Genomic DNA, 25,759 nt, shown 5'->3' with positions numbered 1-25,759 from the left:
CAAGAAAAACTGCAAGGGGTACTGTGACAGGGTGCGAAACAGGACAGTTTGAAATGCCCACAGCATTAACAGACAAAGCGGACAAAGGAACAGAGGGAAACTCTGAGGATCTCAGAGCAGACCTGCTGGCCCCGTGTCCACAAGACAAGTAACAGATTTTCCAGCAATTTTACAATCAACATATGGGCCTTCTTGATTAATAGGAATTAAAGGATTCATGATGCAGTTACGTTCCTCAGGCTGTCCTAGTAAGGGGTTCCTTGTGGGGAAAAACAGGCGCTTCAGGATTTGGGAACTGAGTAGGATTTTGAGCTAATCAATTTGGACACTCATTTCTCCAGTGTCCCTCCTGACCACAAAAGTGGCATGCAGTGCTCCCAGTCGGGGCAGGACTCTGGGCAGGATATGAGGAACCCCTTCCCATACCTCGCCCACGACCTCGTCCCCGTCCTCTTCTCATTCCCCCACGACCCCTGTGCTGATAAGTTTGTAACTGTAAAGCCATAAGTTTTGTTTCACTAGTTTCTTTCTTCTGGTCTATGCAAGCTGTACAATGATTGGCAACTGTCACCAATTCTGAAAGGGGTTTAGTTTGCCAGCCAATACAAATAGTTCTCAATGGTTGCTGAACTTTTGGCAAGAGTCCCTGAACAAAAGCAGCTCCTACCGCTTCCTGGCATTATCAGCTGGATCAGTAATTCCCGAATGCTGTTCAAAGACCTTTGTTAGTCTATCAAGATAATCAGCAGGATTCTCCTTATTCTGTTTACAGTTTGCAATTTTAGTCCAATCTGTTTTCTTAGGACAAACTTCTGAAATAGAGGTCAAGAGACGGTTCCTAGCTTCTGTCAAATCACGCTCAATACCAGGGTCGGCATCAGGCCAAGCTGCCTGTCTGTTAAGCCGTTGCTGAACTTCAGCTGGCAGTACCGCTCGTAAAAGCTGATTAATATCTGCCCAAGATGGATTATAGCACTGAATCACTGTCTGGAGCTCTTCTCTAAACTTTACCGGTTCCTCCCTGATTTTAGGAAATTCTTTCACCAAGTTTCTAAGATCTCCAGGTGTCCAAGGGGCATGTACCTTAACTAACCCCCCTACAGCTCCAGCCCCAGGCAAGTCTCTTAAAGGAGCCTGGAGTGCCTGTGTCGTGCTTCTAAGAAAGTAGCCGGCATTGTTATCAGTAGAAGCAGGGTTAACCGGACTACTGGAATCAGTCAGTAAGGAAGAAGATAATTCTTCCGAAGAAGGAGAATGAACAACTTGTGCAGTTGCTATCGGCGGCGGGGATATTACCACTGCCTGCACATTCCGAGAAGGGGGAGCAGGGGGAGGAACTGGCTGCGGCTGTGGAATGCTGCTAAAAAAATCCACTATGTCCTCAGCAGTCTCCTCCTCACTTTCAGGCTTAACTAACTGGGGATAAAGAGAAGCAGAGGGCTGCACTGGGGCAGGAAGACATTTGGATGTCTTACATTTAAGTTTTAAATCCTGTACTTCAGTTTTTAATTTTTCTTGGGAGTCCTTCAGACTCCGCACCCGAGACTCATGGAGTCTCTTTGTTGCTTCCTCCCACCAAGACAGAAACTGCTCGCACTGCGCAGCAGAGGCATGTGATTTAAGGGTTTCTCTGACATATGTAAGTTTATCTAACTCAAAGGTACCTTCTAATGGGCATTGTTTAAATGAATTGTCACGCGTGTACAGATTCCAATCATTTAAATACCTGCAGGTTTGAGGACCATAATGTACGTACATGTAATATGCTGGGGTACCCTTAGGGGGTAAGGTAGAAAGTTTAGACTGTTCCCCCCCCATTTTCCAGTCACACCAACTGAGGGGGTCCCTGTCCGCGCTAGCGGATCAGAATCTAAGAATCCCTCCCTACAGGGTACTCACAAACAGGAGAGACTCACAAGGAAAACTACGACCCTCTTACACCTCCTTTCAGCAAAGAGCGTCGGCTAGTCTCTGGGAGATGAAGCCGCATACTCTAATTGCATCCAGTGAGACGATCAGATTGTCAGTAGCCCACTCAGAAGGGAAAGGGGAGGGAAGATGGGTTCACACACTCCTAGACCTAGGCAGCTTCCTCGCCGGACTATGCCAGGCTGAGTCAGCCCACCGTGGGTCGGATCTCCTAAAGATCCACTAGTTACCGGGCTTGCGTTAGAGTAGTCCTGATCATTAGCTTCCGCTTCACAGGGTACTCTGGGCGTCTTCCGATAACGATCAGTCACACTGGTGTACACATACACACACACAACAAGGCCTCTTTTTAACCCTTTTTAACCTTTTTAAAATTTTTTTTATTTTATTTTATTTTTTTTTAACCACAATGCATCGTTACCTGGTCCGGACCAATACTATGAGGCGGTATGACAACCCCTCTTGAGGCGGTAAAAACCCCTCAGCACCGGTGCATTCTAATGCATTTACCTATGCATTACCTTATGCATTTACCTGTTGGCCAACTCAGCAGTTCCCAGTACTGCTATAAACTAACCTTATCGGGGCCTCTCCCCAATACCACTCTGCATTTGATCCTGCTGCACAGTCAATAAGTTCAGATGGCGTGAGCCCAGCAGAAACAGACGTCCCCCACAGACAGTCCTCCTCCGATACCCCAATAGAGATTTCAAAAGGTCTCTTACCTCATTGTGGCGCCATGGGGTTCGAAGGGGAACGATCCGTAGTAGCCGTCTGTGTGTCCGTGGGCGTTGCCATCCCGGACGAGCCCCCAAATTGTCGAAGAAAAACTAAGTTCTCGCTTTTGTTTGGGTGCAGCAAAATCAAAATACTTTATTAATTACTCTAGTGAACACAAGAGGGAGAGAGTGTCAGGAACTGGGTTGCCCCTTGTCCCGGACGGATCTCTCTCAATTAGTAAGCAATTCATAACAATCATTTATACCTTTGTAACAGACAATGGTTAGTAATCTTGGAGACATTGAAGATAAACATTTGCATTTGTTTATACATAAGCCTATTCGCTATCTTATTTGTCTTCATTACTAGAACAAAAACAAAACTGCATTTCACAAGGTCGTAATGACTTTTCACACAATTCACTCTGTACCACATTATCTTACAGCATGCAGGGTCACATCCTAACTTCTGCTAAATTAGCTAACATACATTAAGATCCCTTCAAACCTTTATTCAAACCTTTATTAATTAATTCTTGGCCTCCACATTCCTGTTAAAATGTACTGGAGTCTCATCGCTGAAAAGCCGCATCTTGAGTTAAGTTTGAACCAGCAGCCTTTCAATTACCAGGCAAAGGTGTGAACCACAGAGACTGATAACTGCCTGCTTCCCAAATGTGTTTAAAAAACATCTTCAGGGGTGCAACTGGTTAGTGCAGAGGGGCCATCTGTTGGGGTTATGAGTTCAAGCTTTCTCTCAAGCCCTTGTTTCTCTTACCTGTGTAGTTTGTTTTGCCTAATTCATATACAAAGTGCTACACTAGAAAAAGGAGAGTAAGTTCTAAAATGTAAAGGTGGGTGCATACTTTAGAAACATCCCCCCTGTGCTGCCATTAGTTCCAGCAGATTGTTCACTGGAAGGGCAAATTGATTTCTTTGCCGCTGAGAAAGAGGCCAGGACAGGTCTGTGGGCACCAGATCTCTGCTTCTTCCAGTTCCTTCCCTGCTCCAGTCACTGCTATAGGAGGATCCTATATGCACTGAGCCTAAACATTTTCCTGGGCCTTCTTAGCATAGTTGGCAGCATGTCAGTCTCATACTCAGTAGGTCCTGAGCTCACACCTCAGAAAAGACAATGGTTTTCTGCTCCCTGCTTCAGATTTTCTAAAGGAAATCCGACAAAAGAAGCTATAGGAGAGTGGTTCCTAGACACTCTAACACACACAGATTTTTCTAAGGCATTAACTTTTCCTTCTCTGTGGAGTTTGTATTCTCCATAGAGCAAAATAAAACAAAAACATGCAAGTCTAAGACTAATACAGTATGAAACTCAATACAGATAAAATCTCACCCTCAGAGATCTTCCAATAAGCTTCTTTTGCAGACTAGACTTATTTCTTGTCTGGGTCCAATCTTTTCACCTGGTATAGTCCTTGTTCCAGCTCAGGTGGTAGCTAGGGGATTTCTCATGACTGCAGCCACCTTTCTTTCTGTTCCACCCCCTTAAACAGCTTTGGTACAAGGCAGGAATCTTTTGTGTCTCTCCTGGGGAAAAGCCCCAGGTTTAAGATAGATTCCTGTACCAGGTGACATGGTCACATGCCCTGTGAGACCCCCCCCAAGCCTTCATTGTTCCTGGCCTGACTCACAGATGGTGCAGGACATAGCCATCTCCAGTCAATTGTCCTGGTTAATGGGAGCCATCAAGAGTCCAAACCACTATTAATGGCCCACACTTTGCATCATTACAACAGGACCTCAGAGTTATAGTTCATATTTCTAGCTTCAGATACAGGAAAGATCGGTTCATACAAATAGGCTGAACACACACAGTAGATAATAAGCTTTGTAATGATACTGCACAAGAGACCTTTTGCATGAAGCATGTTCCAGTTACATTATATTCACACTCATTAGCATATTTTCATAAAATCATCAACATCACAGCAGGGAAATGGTTTTACTGCGGCACCTGGGAGCAGTTGAGTTTCATGTTCAGGCTCTGCTATGAGTTCCTCCAGGTTTCCCTTAAGCACACAGGGCCCTTAGCAGGTACTCTCGATACAGGAATGGCCCAGATACAATGAAGTGATGGGAATTGCATTTTCCTTTTTAATTTGTGAATTTCCAATGACATTTCTGTTTGTGATTTTGTTTTGCTTCGTATAACTGTGTTTTCTCAGGGACTTGATATTTACCAGGCTAACTAACAGCTAATAACGGGAGACTTCCAAGCAGGGCGTGGGCAAGCAGAAAAGAACTGTAAGAGACGCTGGTTTTCGACCTTGTGTTAGATAAGAATAGAATGCAGATTGTAGCAGAAATTGCTGAGAGAAGTAAGCTATCAGAAAGGAATATGTACAAACAAAATGTAGTTGTTGCTCCTTACTGTATGTCACAAAAGGTATAAATGCTTGCCTTAATTGTTTATCTAACCGAGACCTACCTCGGGAGGGGAAACTCTGCCTGTCTGTACTCTCCCGAATAACTGCAGTTGCTCGAAATAAACGGCATAATATAATAACATTTAACATCCCTGTGGTGGGAAGAACATCTCAACAGCCCAACACTGTGGCATTTGATTTCAAAAAGGAGAACTATACAAAAATGAGGGGGTTAGTTAAACAGAAATTAAAAGGTACAGTGACTAAAGTGAAATTCCTGTAAGCTGCATGGACACTTTAACGACACCATAATAGAGGCCCAACTTAAATGTATACCCCAATTTAAGAAACACAGTAAAAGAACTAAAAAAGAGCCACCGGGGCTTAACAACCATGTAAAAGAAGCAGTGAGAGACAAAAAGACTTCCTTTAAAAAGTGGAAGTCAAATCCTAGAAAGGAGCATAAACATTGCCAAATTGTAGGTGACAAATCTGAGGAACTGTCACAGACTGAAGTGTCACTAGAGGAGGTTTTGGAATTAATTGATAAACTCAACATTAACAAGTCACCAGGACCAGATGGCATTCACCCAAGAGTTCTGAAAGAACTCAAATGTGAAGTTGCGGAACTATTAACTATGGTTTGTAACTTGTCCTTTGAGTCGGCTTCGGTACCCAATGACTGGAAGTTAGCTAATGTAACGCCAATATTTTAAAAGGGCTCTAGAGGTGATCCCGGCAATTACAGACCAGTAAGTCTAACATCGGTACCGGGCAAATTAGTTGAAACAATAGTAAAGAATAAAACTGTCAGACACATAGAAGAACATAAATTGTTGGGCAAAAGTCAACACGGTTTCCATAAAGGGAAATCCTGTCTTACTAATCTATTAGAGCTCTTTGAGGGGGTCAACAAACATGTGGACAAGGGGGATCCAGTGGACATAGTGTACTTAGATTTCCAGAAAGCCTTTGACAAAGTCCCTCGCCAAAGGCTCTGACATAAATTAAGTTGTCATGGGATAAAAGGGAAGGTCCTTTCAAGGATTGAGAACTGGTTAAAAGACAGGGAACAAAGGGTAGGAATTAATGGTAAATTCTCAGAATGGAGAGGGGTAACTAGTGGTGTTCCCCAAGGGTCAGTCCTAGGACCAATCCTATTCACCTTATTCATAAACGATCTGGAGAAAGGGGTAAACAGTGAGGTGGCAAAGTTTGCAGATGATTCTAAACTGCTCAAGATAGTTAAGACCAAAGCAGACTGTGAAGAACTTAAAAAAGAGCTCACAAAACTAAGTGATTGGGCAACAAAATGGCAAATGAAATTTAATGTGGATAAATGTAAAGTAATGCACACTGGAAAAAATAACTCCAATTATACATAAAATATGATGGGGACTGATTTAGCTACAACAAATCAGGAAAAAGATTTTGCAGTCATCGTGGATAGTTCTCTGAAGATGCCCACGCAGTGTGCAGAGGCGGTCAAAAAAGCAAACAGGATGTTAGGAATCATTAAAAAGGGGATAGAGAATAAGACTGACTATATTATTACCCTTATATAACTCCATGGTATGCCCACATCTTGAATACTATGTACAGATGTGGTCGTCTCATCTCAAAAAAGATATACTGGCATTAGAAAAGGTTCAGAGAAGGGCAATTAAAATGATTAGGGGTTTGGAACGGGTCCCATATGAGGAGAGATTAAAGAGGCTAGGGCTTTTCAGCTTGGAAAAGAGGAGACTAAGAGGGAATATGATAGAGGTATATAAAATCATGAGTGATGTGGAGAAAGTAGATAAAGAAAAGTTATTTACTTACTCCCATAATACAAGAACTAGGGGCCACCAAATGAAATTAATAGGCAGCTGGTTTAAAACAAATAAAAGGAAGTTCTTCTTCACACAGCGCACAGTCAACTTGTGGAACTCCTTGCCTGAAGAGGTTGTGAAGGCTAGGACTATAACAGGGTTTAAAAGAGAACTGGATAAATTCATGGAGGTTAAGTCCATTAATGGCTATTAGCCAGGATGGGTAAGGAATGGTGTCCCTAGCCTCTGTTTGTCAGAGGATGGAGATGGATGGCAGGAGAGAGATCACTTGATCATTGTCTGTTAGGTTCACTCCCTGGGCTGCTTCTGCTCTACAACTATAAATGTCTTTTTACACCAAAATCACTAACTTGAGCACCCAATTCCATGTACAGTCCTAGTGGATGTAAGGCACAGGTAACTTTTGCCTCAGGGTAGCTTGTTGGCATCAACCCTCTCTCCCCCACCTGGAGCTGATGAAATTCCTGGCTGGAGGGACACACGCTCCTACAAGTCAAAAGGAAAGAAGCTGATAGAAAAGATCACAGGACTGACCCCAAAGGAGGGTGAACTGCAAAAGTCTGAAGCAGGCAACTCATCCGGCAGAGCTGAGAGACCACAGTGAAGATGGTGCAAAGATCACTATATTGGAATTAGCAAATGTGATTTTTTTTAAAACAAATCTTCGGGAAGCCCTAATAAAGGCATTTCTTACAGTTCTCTCCCATTTGGATTTTCTGATATCTAATAGAGAATGACATCTGACTGAAGCTTTTCCCAAATGCAGAGCATGTGTAGGGTCTCTCTCCACTGTGGATTCTACGATGTCTGACAAAGTCTGAGTGCTCAATGAAACTTTTCCCGCACTCAGAGCATGTGGAGGGTATCTCTCATGTGTGGATTCTCTGATGTGTGATAAGGTGTGAGCGCTGACTGAAGCTTTTCCCGCACTCAGCGCACGTGTAGGGTGTCTCCCCTGTGTGGATTCTCTGGTGTGTGATAAGGGTTGAGCGCTGACTGAAGCTTTTCCCGCACTCAGAGCACGTGTAGGGCGTCTCTCCTGTGTGGATTCTCTGATGTGTGATAAGGTTTGAGCGCCGACTGAAGCTTTTCCCGCACTCAGCGCACGTGTAGGGCGTCTCCCCTGTGTGGATTCTCTGATGTCTGATAAGGTGTGAGCACCGACTGAAGCTTTTCGCGCACTCAGAGCACGTGTAGGGCGTCTCCCCTGTGTGGATTCTCTGGTGTCTGATAAGGTGTGAGCGTTGACTGAAACTTTTCCCGCACTCAGAGCAGGTGTAGGGCGTCTCCCCTGTGTGGATTCTCTGGTGTCTGATAAGGTGTGAGCGCAGACTGAAGCTTTTCCCGCACTCAGCGCACGTGTAGGGCGTCTCCCCTGTGTGGATTCTCTGATGTCTGATAAGGCTTGAGAACCGATTGAAGCTTTTCCCGCACTCAGCGCACGTGTAGGGCGTCTCCCCTGTGTGGATTCTCTGATGTCTGATAAGGTGTGAGCGTTGACTGAAGCTTTTCCCGCACTCAGAGCACGTGTAGGGCGTCTCCCCTGTGTGGATTCTCTGATGTGTGATAAGGCTTGAGCGCTGATTGAAGCTTTTCCCGCACTCAGCGCACGTGTAGGGCTTCTCCCCCGTGTGGATTCTCTGATGTGTGATAAGGTGTGAGCGCTGACTGAAGCTTTTCCCACACTCGTGGCATGTGTAGTGTGTCTCTTCCAAGTTGATTCTCTCATGTGTAATAAGGTCTGAGAGGCTACTGAAGTTCTCCTCTGGCCTCTGCTGAGTCTCAGAGGCTTTTACTTTTTCTCGGAGTGCACAACTCCTGGAAACATTCCCTTTGGGTCTTCCTGATAACGTCCCATGTGGTGCTCCTTGCTCAGCATCCTCCTGCTGGGGTTTCTGCTCCTCATTCTCACGCACCATCCTATCACCTGATGGGAGACAGAGAGAATCCAGACATAGGTCACTCCCTGTGCCTGAGAGAAAGGAAATCTCAGAGACAGGAATTTTAAAAGGGATGAACAAACCAAAATATGTGCAGGAGAGATCAAACCTATCAGGAGCTGATTTTCCCCAGAGGAGAGAGGAAGGGATCAGTTTTGGTCTGCATTTCACCAGAACATGCAGGGGAAAGTGGGATCAGGTAGGGATCTGCTGACAGTTGTTAGTCAGGATAGGTGGGAAGCCATGAGTGACATCTCTCTAATTATTCCACATCTGCAGGGAACAATCCTGAACTTGGAGAGCTCACAGGGTCTTTGTAGGGCATCCCAAATGTTTCCTGTATTCACAGACAGTTTTTTACTTGCTTTAACCAAGTCCTCACCTCTGCAGGCAGCTCTTGGGAGCACTTCTTTCTCAGAACCCTGGAGGTCCGGGACCCACGGCTCTTCCCCTTGTTCGAGCTGTGAGACCACATCAGGTTTGGAATTTAGAAACCCTATGCCAGGCAAAGAAAACCAGGAAGATCAGTGGAATTTGTGGGATACTTGTCACAAAGAATAGTCCATGGTTTTAAGCTCAGATCATTTTTAAGCAGTAACATCCCAAGACCAGCTTCCTTGGCTCCAAGTGGCAGGAGAATTATTATTAATCATACGCATTACCTGAGTGCCTAAGGTCCAACTAACCGTGTGTCTCTGTTGTGCTAGGCACAGTACAAAAACAGCATGGGGGAAGGGGTAGAACCCTCTGTTAGAATGGCGATATTCAGGCCTCCCTGCAAAGCCTATATTTTAAGAACTTAGGTGTATTTTTATCACTTAGCTAGTTACAGGAGTATGAAAACAAAGAATCAAAATCACAGTCTGCCTGTGTCTGGGCCTTCTCTCACTAAGATAGTCTGAGGCCTTGTTCTTAGGCTAAGGCCTTTGGCTAAGCAGCAGGGGCAGCCATAAGATGGGAAGTGAAGGGTCACATCCTCACATCCCAAACCAGTCACACAGAAATAAGGTGCTATTGGGCTGTTAGGAAGACAATGCTGTCCGGAGCTTAAGATGGTTAAAGAAACCTTAATTTGATAGCATTCTGTCTGGCAAGAAATCACTTATCAATGGTTGTGGTTGTGAAACCCTTATTTCTGTATTGCTTTATCTTTATGGCCACCACTTTTACATTGTTAATCAATCTGGTTCTCTAATTGTTTCTCTCTCCTGTATAATTAATGTTGCCAGGTGTAAGTTAATTAGGGTACTGGTTTATAATTGGTTAGAGCAGGAGTAGGCAACCTATGGCGGCACACGAGTTGATTTTCAGTGGCACTCACACTGCCCAGGTCCTGGCCACCGGTCCAGAAGGCTCTGCATTTTAAATTTAATTTTAAATGAAGCTTCTTAAACATTTTAAAAACCTTACTGACTTTACATACAATAGTTTAATTATGTATTATAGACTTATAGAAAGAGACTTTCTAAAAACGTCAAAATGTATTATTGGCACATGCAATCTTAAATTAGAGTGAATACATGAAGACTCAGCACACCACTTCTGAAAAGTGGCCGACGCCTGGGTTAGAGAATTATGTCACAATATGTTAGAATTGGTTAGTTAAATTTCAGCATAATGATTGGTTAAAGTATAGCTGAGAATATTACTCTATAAATGGGGTCAAACAGGAGGGGGGAAGGAAATTGGAATTATAGAATATCAGGGTTGGAAGGGACCTCAGCAGGTCATCTAGTCCCACCCCTGCTCAAAGCAGGACCAATCCCCAATTAATCATCCCAGCCAAGGCTTTGTCAAGCCTGACCTTAAAAACCTCTAAGGAAGGAGATTCCACCACCTCCCTAGGGAACCCATCCCAGGGCTTCACCACTCTCCTAGTGAAATAGTGTTTCCTAATATCCAACCTAAAACTCCCCCATTGCAACTTGAAATCATTACTCTTTGTTCTGTCATCTGCTACCACTGAGAATAGTCTAGATCCATTCTCTTTGGAACTCTCCTTCAGGTAGCTGAAGGCTGCTATCAAATCCCCCCTCATTCTTCTCTTCTGCAGACTAAACAATCCCACTTCCCTCACCCTCTCCTCAGAAGTCACGTGTTCCAGTCCCCTAACCATTTTTGTTGCCCTCCGCTGGATGCTTTCCAATTTTTCCACATCCTTTTTATAGTGTTGGGCCCAAAACTGGACACAGTGCTCCAGATGAGGCCCCATGAATGTTGAATGTTGGTTAGGGGGAGAACGGGAACAGGGACACAGGCCAGGCTCTGCGGCATCAGAGCTGGGAAGGGAACACTGGGGAACAGACGGTATCGGCGTATAGAGATAAGCCCGACTGGTGTGAAGGGCTTCGGAATATGTAATCTTATAGGTGTAAAAATTGTACAGACTATACCAGCCTGTGACATCATCAACGAAGTGCCCATTTGTGCCTGGGTAGGGGCCCTGCTCTGGGCGGGAGGATGCAGCAAGGACTCAGGGTCGGTGGCCGGGGTCGCTGTGCATAGGAGATGGGGAGGTTATGTGAGGAGGGGGGTAATGAGTGGGAGAGGGAGGTCAAGAGTTAAAATAATAATATTTGGGGGAAAAAATTGTATAATAAAGTGAAACTGAACAGAAATAAAACTGGAGTGGAGGCTCTAAAGCAACAAGGCTTCGGTAGGGATTTGGGGTTAAAGGTCTGGGATCCCCCACAGCTCCAGATCCCCAAACCTCTCCTCCCTCCCACTGACCCACCCACCCCACTTCCTCGGTGCCCTCCCCACACTCCCCTCCGCTTCTTCCCATTACTCTCAGCCAGCACCACCTCCCGGCACCTTGAGAACTTCTTGTATTTTCTCCTCGTCTCTCACAGCCTCCTACCTCCCTGCTGCTTCTTAGCTCTAACCCTGCACACACCCGCCCCATGTCCTGGCATATCTACTACCCCCGTTCTCTGTCCCTCCCACGGCTCGCTTATCCCTTCACCCATGGGATCCTGAACGGCAACATTACACGCTCTCCTAAAAGAGCTCATCTGACTGTCACACAAGCCATGCATGAGTCACACACCTATTTACTCAATTTAGAATTCTACAGGCAGCATATTTTCCTCTTAAAATGAGGAAAAGGCATGAAAGTTACAGTTATTAATGTAGCCAATAAGGATACATTCAATGCAATTTTTAAATGTGTGACAGCACCAAAAAGGCACATGTCCAAAAATGATACTAGTGGGTGGGAGATAAGGCAAAGAAAGGGGGGGGGGAGGCAAAGAAACTTGTCAAAACTTGTATGACAAATAAAGGTATAAAGTTATTACTACTCAGGTTCTTCAGAGACCCCACAGCTTCTAATAACCCAGGGGACAGGAATCCTTACCCAGCGAGGTCACCGTCTCATAGTTCTCCTGCATGACATCCCTGTACAGGGCTCTCTGAACAGGGTCCAGCAGTGCCCATTCCCCCTTGGTGAAGTACACAGCCACCTCCTCGAAAGTCACCAACTCCTGAAAGAGCAAGAGTCCAACACTCAGTACCTGCTGCCCCACTCACAACCCCACTATTCATGGAACAGCAGCACCAGGGAAATGAAAGCTCCGGGAGGCACATGTTAACAGAGTCCCACCCCACCTAGCTTAGAGCAGCCAGGTAGCATCAGAGGGTAGAAAGAGAGAATCTTTGTGTCTCCCAGCTGACAGACGCAGGCAGGGGCGTCACATTTATCACATACCTACTAGCCAGAGTTTGATATAGGAGATGGGGCTGGCTCTGGACCCTACTAATGGCTTCCTGGTAGGAAACACTCTCCAAATAAAATATAAGGAAGAAAAGAGAAGTCAGTAGTAAAGAATGTAAGTTAGAACAGGGTGTGACGAGGCGGTTCTGGCGGGACCCAACTGAGAGTGCCAATTCAGGACCAATTGCTCAAACAGGGCAGTTACAGCCCTAGGCTGGGGTTTTTCCACTTCTAAGGCAAACCAAACCAGCCAGACAAGAAGGACTTCGGTTTCACACCACTGGCTAACCACAAGTCACACAAGCAATTCCCTTAGACACTCCAGTCTCCCAGTATCACCACCAGTGCCACTCGTCCTGGGGTTGAATGGTTATGAAAACCAAAACCCCAGTAAAAGAAAACAGTTCTCTCAATCCCAAAGAATCAAGCCCCAGATCCAGGTCAATATACACATCAGACCTTACCCACAAATCACGCTGTTGCCAATCCTTTAGAATCTAAAATCTAAAGGTTTATTCATCAAAGGAAAAAGATAGAGATGAGAGCTAGAATCGGTTAGATGGAATCAGTTACATGCAGTAATGGCAAACTTCTTAGTTCAGGCTTGTAGCAGTGATGGCATAAACTGCAGGTTCAAATCAAGTCTCTGGAGTACATCCCCCGCTGGGATGGGTCATCAGTCCTTTGTGCAGAGCTTCAGCTTGTAGCAAAGTCCCTCCAGAGGTAAGAAGCAGGATTGAAGACCAGATGGAGATGAGGCATCAGCCTTATATAGGCTTTTCCAGGTGTAAGAACCTCTTTGTTCTTACTGTGGAAAATTACAGCAAAATGGAGTCTGGAGTCACATAGACAAGTCCCTGAACTTCGCTGAATTACAAAGGCATGTCTGCCTTCTCTCAGTGGGTCAGTTGAATAGCTGATGGTCCTTAATGGGCCATCAAGCAGGCTAGGCAGAGCTAACACCAACTTGTCTGGGATATCACCCAGAAGCAGAGCACAAATACAAAATACAGACAGTATAAAGCCAATACTTATAACTTCGACTACAAAATGATACACACACACAGACAGCATAATCATAACCAGCAACCCATAACCTGGTCTTAGACACCTTAGATGACCCCCTTTACATAAGATTTGGTGCCACTACAGGACCTTGGTTGCAAACCATGTTCTATATGGTCCCAGATTATATCAATAACGTCACACCCCCAACACAAAATTGATGCAGGAAGGGATGACAAAACATCACCGACTGCATCCCAAGAGCCCCCAATCCTTGGGTCTGTCTCACTACAGCTAGTGTTGGGCTAGAGGCCGTACCAGTGTATAACAGAAATGGTTTATCAAAGTCATGTTCAAAAACATGATTGAATCTCCTTAAAAACTCAAGGTAAAACTTGTTTGAACAACAGTGGATTGGATCTGCTTTTTCCTAACAGAAGTCACTGGCTGATGGGGTGGGCTCTCTGTGCCAGCAGCTATTAGCAAGTCTTTCTTCTCCCTGCCAGCCAAGTAATTTGCATCAACACAAACACCAGCTTTTCACTTCTTAGCTGCTACCAATTCCAAGGCTGGACTCTGTCTTACAGAGATACCACACAAATCCAAAGGGTCTGAGGGTGAGAGCTGGCTTGCTCTCCCCTGCATCCTTAAGCATTCAGTCATAAAACTGTTCTGCTGTGAAACACCAGTAACTGAATCTGTCCTCAGACACTGAAGCACAGACTGCTCACTCACAGATTCAGCATGGACACATTCCTGTTCCAACACCATTGTCTTCCCAACACGCTGGCCACACACAGCCACGTGGTTATAGGGCTGCTCAACTTTCTTAACAGCTTTTCCTCCATCTGAGACCTTTTCAAAGCTGCCCACACTGGATCTCTCAAAAGGAAAGTCAGTGGATCCATTCACAACAGAACATTTCTGGCTGTTAGGAACTAAAACTTTCTTGATTAAATCACTTTCACACCCTTCAGTTGCAGTAAACTGCTTGCACAGATTACCATGAGGATTCCCTTCCCTATGAGCTTTTCTAAGCAGCAATTCATCCCTCTCAGAAATTCTGCTCTCATCCTCTTCACCTAGGGCTTGCTCTAAAGGAACACTTTCCTGAGCAACCACAGACTCTTGCTGGGTCTTACTTACATTCAGAATCACCTCAGGCCCATCAGGCAGATTCCTACACAATCCCCGTTCAGGCAAACTCATAGACTTTCTTGATAACAGGTTAGAAGCAATCTCCTTCCCTTGGCCATGAACAAGTTTAGGAATCTTTTCTTCTTGCTACAAGTTGTCAAACTGTCAGTAGGTAACAATTAAATCACCTTCATGCTCCCCTTGTGCCCTGGCTAGGGTATCACCCTGATCAGACAGAGTTGCTGCACCCTTTTCCAACCACACATTAGCAACTGGCAAACTACAAGCACCGAAATTGTCTGGTCTCTGGGATTTTGCTAAGACACTAACTGGATGCAACCTAGTTACAGTGCCATTCTCCCCAGCAGACACAAACTCAGGACCATTCCCTTCCTGGGCTTTAGCTGTATTTACAACCAACTCCGAGACAACTGAATCATCCTCAACCATCCCAGGCTGAAAGGCACCTTCTGTCTGCTCCACAGACACAGAAGAGCCAGAGACACATTCTCCTTCCCCAGACACACAGCCTGGGATCTCATTTCCTTGTCCCAGCACACAGGGCTGTTCACAGACAACTGCTTGGAGACTGGGGTAACTTCCTCCATAGGCAAGTCAATACCTCTGACAGACAAAGGCACATTCCCTCCACTGTCATATTTCTCCACACAGGACACAGGTAAGGCACAGGGCCACTCATCTTCCACTATCCCTGTCTTCCCACACTGCTGACTAGACAAAGCCATCAGCTCACAAGGCTGCCTAGGCTCATCCAGACTTTTCCTACCAGGCACATTGCCACTCCCAACAGATAAGCTGCTGCTTTTTTCACTACACTGAGCTACTTCCAGCAAATCACAGTTACCCATTTCAGGTTCACTTTTACAAGCTGTACTAGCCACCAATCCATTACCCATTACAGATCTACCCTCTCCTTCCTCAGTTAGGGCTTTAACCTGACCATCTACTTTAACCTGCTCCTGAAAAACATTTTCCTCACCAATGAGATCTTTCTGCACTTGATCTAACTTCAGACTTCCTTCTGAGACATCAGACAGACATTCAGGGCTTGGCTACACTTGGAAATTTGCAGCGCTGCAGCAGGGTGTGAAAACACACCCTATTCAGCGCTGCATAGCGCCAGTGTAGTCAAAGCCCCAGCACTGGGAGCTGTCCGTTATTCCCCACAGGGAGGTGGAGTACGGACAGCGCTGGGAGAACTCCCTCCCAGCGCTGGTGCTTTGTCTACACTTAGCGCTTCAAAGCGCTGCCGCGGTAGCGCTTTGAAATGCAAGTGTAGCAACAGCCTCAGAAACTCCACTCACAGACACACTGCTTTTTGGCACAGACAAACCTTTGGAGCAACCCACCTCAGGCAAACCATTGCCCACAATAGACACAGGTTTAAGATCATTCCTCTCCTGTGACTGGCTACCTGGACTGAACAAAGCTTTAACGTTTTCCCCAATTAAAAGATCTTTAGGCAATAACTTCCTGACGCCAGCTATCACTTCGTGTTGAGCCCCATTCCACTCAAGGTGGATTCTGCCTAAAGGCACACGCACAGTAAACTCAGAGGATCACAACTTTCACACTCTGATTTGGTAAATAATCTTCCTCTTTGACCAGATCTGCTTTAACAAGAGTGATGTTAGAAGCCATAATTTGCCCTAAACAGCTTTTACCATTGACTTTTACACTCTCTATGAATTTTCCATTACCAGTCCCATACATAGCACTGGCACAATTTATGGGGCCACCCTCTACTGAACACACAGTAACAGCATTGACATAAAAGGTGGCATTGCTGGGGTACATTTGGTTACGCCCAGACAACTGCTCAGAGTTATACAACATACCAACATTGTTACAAACTGGACTTTCAAGGGGATACAATTTCTGCTGTTCTTCCCTTGCTTTTTTGACTTGAAGCTGGGGTCTAGCAGTTTCTTGTTGCATCTGTCGAGTTTTCTCCTCAGTAGCCAGCAGCTCCTTACGTGCTTTTTCTTCTCTCTCAGCAGCCTCTTGCTTTCTCTCAGCAGCCTCTTTCTCCAGCTGGGCCAAGGCCTGCTTCTCTTCCATTCGAATTTCTGCCAGTTTTTGCTCATGTTCAAACTGCAGGCTGTCCATCAGGGCTTGCAGTTTCATTGCTTTTGCTGATACTTTCTGTCTCATGGTCACTGATCTTTAACCAACCAAACACTCAATCCCAAATTTTGAATTTGGATAGCGTGGGGTTCTGGCCCAAAGCTTAATCGCCCTGGTTCTGTGGATCCAAGCATGACTACGCCACTGTGATGAGGCGGTTCTGGTGGGACCCAACTGAGAGTGCCAATTCAGGACCAATTGCTCAAACAGGGCAGTTACAGCCCCAGGCTGGGGTTTTTCCACCTCTAAGGCAAACCAAACCAGCCAGACAAGAAGGACTTCGGTTTCACCCCACTGGCTAACCACAAGTCACACAAGCAATTTCCTTAGACACTCCAGTCTCCCAGTATCACCACCAGTGCCACTTGTCCTGGGGATGAATGGTTATAAAAACCAACACCCCAGTAAAAGAAAAAAGTTCTCTCGATCCCAAAGAATCAAGCCCCAGACCCAGGTCAATATACACATCAGATCTTACCCACAAATCATGCTGCTGCCAATCCTTTAGAATCTAAAATCTAAAGGTTTATTCATAAAGGGAAAAAGGTAGAGATGAGAGCTAGAATCGGTTAGATGGAATCAATTACATACAGTAATGGCAAAGTTCTTAGTTCAGGCTTGTAGCAGTGATGGCATAAACTGCAGGTTCAAATCAAGTCTCTGGAGTACATCCTCCTCAGGGATGGGTCAGTCAGTACTTTGTGCAGAGCTTCAGTTTGTAGCAAAGTCCCTCCAGAGGTAAGAAGCAGGATTGAAGACCAGATGGAGATGAGGCATCAGCCTTATATAGGCTTTTACAGGTGTAAGAACCTCTTTGTCCTTACTGTGGAACATTACAGAAAAATGGAGTCTGGGGTCACATGGACAAGTCCCTGCACTTTGCTGAGTCACAAGGCGTGTCTGCCTTCTCTCCATGGGTCAATTGTGTAGCTGATGGTCCTTAATGGGCCATCAAGCAGGCTAGGCAGAGCTAACACCAACTTGTCTGGGATATCACCCAGAAGCAGAGCACAAATACAAAATACAGACAGTATAAAGCCAATACTTATAACTTCAACTACAAAATGATACATGCACACAGACAGTATAATCATAACCTGTAGGTACAAGTGCTGGCAAGCCACACTGTATCTCCATTGAACCGTTCATTAGAACAGTATAGTATGCACTTTCTGTTATGCTATCATTAGTCACTAGACAATGGCCCGGTGAAGCCGGTGATGGGAACCAACCTTTACCAATCAGAATGAAGTAAACAGGTGTATCAATCATATAGTAATAAGTAACCTGTGTGATGTCAATCATGTAATGCTGAGAACCAGTCTGTAAGAAAGAGAATAAAAGCAGCGGTCTGGGACTATACCAGGACGCCTCACTGCAACACCGTCTCTGTTTCCCGTTACTACATCTGGTGACCCCGACGTGATCCAGACACAAGACCCCCGACTCATCGGCTGGCATAGCCTTGGTGCACCTCAGCGCAGTGCGCTCCCTCGTGAGTATGGGGGGGGATTTATCTATTGAGCAAAAAGATCATGCAAAAGAGTTATTGAAGCTTATCAAACAGGACGGGTGTACTGCAGTATCGTTACGGCACTTGGAGGAATTGCTCCGAGTGATTGAGTATAAGTGCCCATGGTACTCGAACCGAGGCTCCCTAGATCACTCCGATTGGATAAAGATCGGAGAGGCATTGTTTAGGGAACCTCGAGCCGAGATCCAACATATTCTGTTGTGGCAGCACTGTTCAGCTGCGGTGGGGAGATTACGAAAAGAGGCGTCCCCCTCCGCACCTCCCTTGCTCTCGGTGGAGGCACCTCCTGCCTATCCCCGAGTGCTCCCTCCAGCCCCTTTTTTAGCACCAAAAACTTCTGCACCAGTGGTGGACACCCTGGGGCAGAAGTCCCTTCATCAGGGTGTTGTCTGTGCCGCCTTGCGGCGCGGGCGAGCGGGCAGGACCCCTTATTGGAAGAATGGGAGGGAGAAATCCCTTTGATGTTTCCCCTGTCTTATGACCCTCCCAATGAGGCAGGTGAAGTGGTAGCTCGACACTCTACCCTCCCGTATTCAATTCTTCGGGAGCTTAACAAAGCGGTACGTGAGTCAGGGCTGCATTCCACTTATGTGCAGGGTATGATAGAAGGGATCGCTAATAGTTATACTATGATCCCGGAGGACTGGAAACATCTATTTCGTATGATCCTTTCCCCTGCACAATATGTGGTATGGGATAATGAGTTTAAATTAGCAGCCCTAGCACTCGGTAACGCGCAGAATACTGCTGAGCAAATATATGGGACAGGAGCTTTTGCCACCATAGAACAACAATCTATATTGCCCATGGAATCTTTTCACCGCACGGCAATGTGCATTCAAAGAGCCTTTAGGCGCGTTCCAGCCTCTGGCAAGCCCCTTCGATCATTCACAAATGTTAAACAACAAGCTACTGAACCTTATCATCATTTCGTTGATCGCCTCAAGGAGGCTGTTCAACGCCAAATTGACAATCCAGATGCTCAGACGGAACTCCTTTTACGCTTAGCGTATGAGCAGTCCAATGCTGACTGTCGGAAAATTCTCCAAACTATCATTCACCGCCCTAATTACACACTCGCTGACATGTTGCAGGCATGTGCCGAAGTAGGCACTCAGACCCACGCTATGGCACTGTTGGCAGGAGCAATCCGTCAAGGTAACAAACCTACAGGTAACTGCTTTAACTGCCAGTGACCTGGACACTTCAAAAAGGAATGCAGGGCCCCAGGAGGTGGTGCTCATAAGGGAGGAACTAACACCACCGGGGGCCGTCCTTCTAAAAAGTGCCCAAAATGTAATAAAGGATATCATTGGGCTAATCAATGTCGCTCCTCAACCCCAGATAATTCGGGAAACTTTCGACCGGGCCCCCCTCCAGCCCCGGTTTAAAGGAGGGAGCTTTGCCTGCCACAGCTGCTCGACCAGCCACACAAGGCAGTGCTGGTTTGGATCTTATTAATGCAGTAGATATGCAATCCCCTCTCCCTGGTGACGTACTCCTCATGCCTACGCAGCTTTCTGGTCCGCTTCCCCCAGACACATTTGGGTTAATTTTGCCTCGTTCTTCTGCCAGTAGTCAGTCTATTATGATTGTGCCCGGAGTTATCGATTCTGATTACACCGGAGTTATCTACGTTCAAGTTTGGAGTCACCTTCCCCTCAAATTAAAGGCGGGGGACTCTTGGGCTCAACTGCTAATCTTACCTTACACAGCGCCGGCCGGACCCAGCCAGGCGAGTCGTGCCGGCGGATTTGTTTCTACTCGCGTTAATCTGGAGCAAGGTCTCCTTTTTCATCCACAGATTGCTGCAGTATTACAACACATCCGAACCCACAAACCGACCCGTAAGTATATCATCAACGGTAAGGAGCTCTATGGATTGCTAGACACTGGAGCGGATGTTTCAGTAATTGCACAAAAGCATTGGGACCCTTCCTGGCCTTCCGGTTTCCTCTGTTTGGGGAGTGGGAGGCCCGCAATCTTCCCGACAAAGCACCAATTGGCTCTCAGTATGGGATAGTGAGGAGGGGCGAGAGGTTGCAAAAATTCGTCCGTGCATTTTGCCAATTGACATTAATCTCTGGGGGCGAGACCTATTGTCTCAGCTGGGAGCCTCCCTAGTGGTGCCATGACACGTCAATGCTCTTCACACACTGCCCTCCCCCTGGAATGGAAAACCCACGTCCCAGTGTGGGTTGAACAATGGCCACTCCCTCAGGAAAAATTAATAGCCCTTAAGGAATTAGTTCAGGAACAATTAACCGAGGGACATATTGAGCCTACTACTAGCCCATATAATACTCCGGTCTTTGTTATTAAGAAAAAATCTGGACGCTGGAGATTATTACATGATCTCCGAGCTATAAATAAAATTATGGAACCTATGGGAGCCCTTCAATGTGGGACCCCGAATCTGAATGTTATACCACATGATTATCAGTTAGCTTAACCCACAGGGTCCTCCCATAGGGGTGAATCCCCGTGGTCTCGGAGCCAATCAACTTTGGCAGATGGATGTCACCCTTTTTCCCCCTTTCTCCCCTTGGAAATACCTGCACATTGTTGTCGACACGTTTTCTGGTTACATTTGGGTAACTGCCCAAAAAGGGGAGGCTACCAAACATGTTTGTAATCACTTGATTCGCAGTTTTGCGGTAATGGGCAGCCCCGCTGAGTTGAAAACCGACAATGGCCCTGCTTACTGTTCCTCCGCCATGGCCGCATTTTGTGCCCGGTGGGGCATTCTCCACAAATTCGGCATTCCTTATAATTCCCGGGGTCAGGCCATTGTTGAACGGGCTAACCGCACCCTAAAGGAGGCCCTTACTAAACAAAAACAAAAAGGAGGAGTGCCCCTATCCTTACCAGATAAGGAAGAATGGCTAGCTCGTGTCTTGTTTACACTGAATCATTTAAATTTAACCTTGTTTAATAATCAGTTTTTATCTAGAGCCCAGCGCCATTATAGACAGACCGAGCCCCTTCCGGCGCCGAAGGTGATATATCGCAAGTTGCCAGGACCAGAGTGGAGCCTGCCTGTGCCACTCATCACCTGGGGCCGGGGCTACGCAGCAGTGTCAACTGAAACCGGCCCTGTATGGGTTCCCGCTCGCTTTGTAAAGCCGTGGAGAGATGGCCTGGCATCAGGGGCCAAAGAATCCCATTCCGGATTTCAGCCTGACCCTGACGGAGAGGGTGGACAAGATTGACAAGGCTCGAAAGCGTGGCACACCCAACGTTGCCATAACTTGGGGACAAGTCAAAGCTTTATCACAGCAAGCTGAATATGTATTAGAGCAAACTAAGGCCGATAAGACTACAGAAAATTACTTTCTTGCGCTAATAGCCAGCTTAAATGCTAATTCTCTTTGCTGGATTATGTACATTTGTGTGACCGTTCTGTGTTTGCCGCAAGGTGTTGCAACCCCTCTCCCTTCCACCAATGTGTGGGAGACATTTATTCACACTTTAAATCAGACATCCTTTTGCCTCTCCCAGCAAGTTACGGTGGGAGACATTTTAGGTACCTGTCTGATTCCTGTATGCCATAATCCTAATGATGTTGAAAATGCTACTTGGTTTTATTCCAGTCTGGAGCCCAATTCCACTATTCATGGTTTGGGCTATGCTGGCTATCATAATTGGGGACCTCAAACACCTCGTAGACCAAGGAATGCGCTCGCCCTTCGCACCCCCTATGCTGCCACACATAATATAACCTGTGCCCGCATGACTAATTGTACCATGAGTAATTGTAAGCATTTTCCTGCTCCAGCAATGAATTGTTCTGCTGTGACAAATATCTCCTATTTATATAAGCATGTACAGCTACCGGATGGGTGGTTTTGGACATGCTCAGGATATACTTTCAATTATATGCCCGCCAATCTTAGTGATGGCACTTGTTGTTGCCTAAGCCGACTTGCGCTCATATTACCAACCAAAAGGCAACTGTCAAACAATTTGCGAGTTAGTCGCAGTCTCCCTTTGGATGCTTCCTGTGATAGCCATGTACATTTACTTTCTAAAACCGAGACTGTTGCTTTGGCTGTTTCTCTTGTCGGGTCCCCGGTTGGCCTCGGGAAATAGTATGCGAATTAATGGTTTGGCTTGCGCGGCCACTAAGGCCTTAAATGCCACATCTACCGCTATAGCCCTCCTTAATGATGAGCAGGACGACATCCGTCATGGGGTGTTGCAAAATCGAGCGGCTATAGATTATTTGCTTATGCTGCATCATTATGGGTGTGAAAAGGTTAATGATATGTGTTGCTTTAATATTTCTGATCATCATCATTCAGTTGAAAATCAACTCAAGATAATTAAAAATTTAACAGATCAAATCAGATACAATCCAGACTTCTTCGGGGATGGTGGGATTGGCTCTCCTCATGGCTTCCTAACACTGGGTGGTTGCATCAGCTTGTCACCTTTGGGGGACTCACTGTACTGTTACTCGTGCTGTTTTGCTGTGGCATTCAGTGCGTCCCCTCTTTAGTTTCTCTCTTCATTAAGGGCTGTCCGTGGACTAACCCAGGGCCCCCTCGTAAGTATTAGTCATGTTAACAAAACAAAAAAGGGTGAGATGTAGGTACAAGTGCTGGCAAGCCACACTGTATCTCCATTGAACCGTTCATTAGAACAGTATAGTATGCACTTTCTGTTATGCTATCATTAGTCACTAGACAATGGCCCGGTGAAGCCGGTGATGGGAACCAACCTTTACCAATCAGAATGAAGTAAACAGGTGTATCAATCATATAGTAATAAGTAACCTGTGTGATGTCAATCATGTAATGCTGAGAACCAGTCTGTAAGAAAGAGAATAAAAGCAGCGGTCTGGGACTATACCAGGACGCCTCACTGCAACACCGTCTCTGTTTCCCGTTACTACAATAACCAGCAACCCATAACCTGGTCTTAGACACCTTAGATGACCCCCGTTTACCTAAGATTTGGTGCCACTACAGGACCTTGGTTGCAAACCATGTTCTATATGGTCCCAGTTTATATCAATAACGTCACACAGGGGTAGGCACACAGGGGTAGGCAACCTATGGCACGGGTGCTGAAGGCAGCACGCAAGCTGATTTTCAGTGGCACTCACAATGCCAGGGTCCTGGCCACCAGTCCGGGGGGCTCTGCATTTTAATTTAATTTTAAATTAAGTTTCTTAAACATTTTAAAAGCCTTATTTACTTTACATACAACAATAGTTTAGTTATATATTATAGACAGAGAAAGATCTTCTACAAATCTTAAAATGTATTACTGGCGCACTCAAAACCTTAAATTAGAGTGAATAAATGAAGACTTCTGAAAGGTTGCTCACCCCTGAGTTAGAAGGTCAGAATTGTAGAAAATTGGTAAGGGAAGCTATCAGAAATCAATGACCAATCAATGAAAATAAGAAGGAAGGTTTGAAAAGTCTATTAATCCTAACAATGGTAGTGATAAATTACTAGACGGAAATGGCAGAATTATCAAAAATAATGCAGAAGAGGTAAAAGTGTTCAATAAGTGTTCAATCTCTCCTGGATTTGGAGAAAAACAGATGCTGTACGCGTATCATAAGATGTTGACGATGACACTCTTTCCATTCCAACAAGAACTCACAAGGACATTAAACAGCAGCTATTACAGTTAGACATGTTTAAATCAGCAGGTCTGGATAACTTGTATCCAAGAGTTTTTAAAGACCTGGTGGAGGAGCGTGGTGGACTATTAATGTTGATTGTAATTAGGACTTGGAACGCTGGGGAAATTCCAGAAGACTGGAATTAAGCTAATGCTGTGCCAATACTAAAAAGTGTAAAAGAGATGACCCAGATAATTACAAGAGTGTCAGTCTGATATCAATACTGAGCAAAATAATGGAGCAGTCGATACTGGATTTCGTTAATAAAGAATTAAAGGAAGGTAATATAATTAGTACCTATTAACAAAGTTTTAGAGAAAATAGATCCTATCAAACTAACTGGATATCCTTATTAGATGAGATCAAAAGTTTGGTTGCAGCTAATATTATTGATGTAATATATCTAGACTTCTGTAAGGCATATGACTTGATTCAGCACATTATTTTGACTAAAAAACTAGAATGATACAAAATAAACACAGCATACATTAAATAGATTAAAAACTGGAATGGTAAATGGGGAACCATGGTCGAGTGGATTTATTTCTAGCAGGTTCCCACAAGGATTGCTTTTTGCCCGTGTGCTATTTAACATTCTTATCAATGACCTAGAACAGAATATAAAATCATCATGGATAAAGTTTGCAGTATCACAAAGATTGCGGGTGGTGGTAACTAATGAAGTGGCAGTAGATTTAGGCTCCAGCACTGGGAGTCTGGGAAGTTTTCCCAGCCCTGGCTGGAGGGTTATTTCCTGTTCCACAAAGAGGAGAAGTTCCATTCCCAAATCCCGTGCCTTGAAATTAGGCCCTATCTGACACTACACCCCATATTCAGCATAGTGGTATCGTTATAATATGATTAGGACATAATTATGATGCATTTTGTGCAAGATGCGTCATGTGCTGAATATGATTATCCTATTTGTTTGCATGGATCATGTTTGTATTTGAAGTTATGGATATTGACTCTGTATATGTATTTCAAATGTGCTTACTCTGGGTAACACCCACAACGAGCCTTTCAGGTACAACAATGAAGAAGCCAGACAGAGCTGATGGCTTATCAACAAAGACAATGGACCGTGGAAAAGCTTAGCCTTCCTGTGATTGTTTCAGCCAGCCTATGAGTCATGGCTACTATGACTCAGCAGGACATGCTAGGACATGTGATTAGACCACATGACAACGAACTCCATTTTGGTACCTGTATTTTTCCACAAACTGGACTGGGAACTGAGTTTGGAACAAATGGTTCCCGCCATATGGAAAAGCTACATAAGATGGGGTGTGACATCATCTCTTGGCCTCATTCCCCACACAAGAGAACTCCTGGAAACACCTGAGGAACAAAGACTGAACTGGGGGAACTGCTGCTCCCAGGGTAAAGGGATTTCTAGCTTGTGTATGGAAACTTGGGGGACTGCTTGTATCATCAGTCAGGGTGAGAAATTGCTAATTCAAATTCTATCCAGATAGTATGTTAGGCTTAGTTTGAGCTTTTGGTTATCTGCTAAGTAATCGGCTTTGATCTGTTTGCTATCACTTAGAATTGTTGGGATACGTTAGGGTTCAGTAAAAGAGCTGGGAAGCTGCTAATGTGCTGACATGCATTAGGGACAAAGGCATAAGCAGGCAGGAATTCTTTGCTTAACAAATAAGTTGCCATATTTTTCCTCTCTCTGTTGCTTGTAAGAATTGACATTGATGTAGCTGTATGAGAAATGTAGTTGTTGGAATGAATGTCCTTTGTGTGAAAGAAGGTAAAAGAAA

At 45.2% G+C, this 25,759-nt stretch overlaps 1 protein-coding gene and 1 long non-coding RNA gene across 2 annotated transcripts in view; both read left to right on the top strand.

The window, feature by feature from the left end:
• Positions 1 to 25,759, top strand: part of LOC120381416 (zinc finger protein 271-like) — a 1,091,725-nt gene that overhangs the window by 209,695 nt on the left and 856,271 nt on the right. The window lies entirely within an intron of this gene.
• LOC120381491 lies at positions 17,917 to 22,378 on the top strand. Its single transcript, XR_005588090.1, has 3 exons — positions 17,917 to 18,307; positions 20,151 to 20,193; positions 21,289 to 22,378. It is a non-coding gene; the product is annotated as an uncharacterized LOC120381491 (long non-coding RNA).

This window comes from Mauremys reevesii, linkage group 14 (genome assembly GCF_016161935.1).
Source record: "Mauremys reevesii isolate NIE-2019 linkage group 14, ASM1616193v1, whole genome shotgun sequence".
NCBI classification, from domain to species: Eukaryota; Metazoa; Chordata; order Testudines; family Geoemydidae; genus Mauremys; species Mauremys reevesii.
The sequence above is the reverse complement of the archived record's forward strand: the minus strand, read 5'-3'. Positions and strand labels throughout refer to the sequence as shown.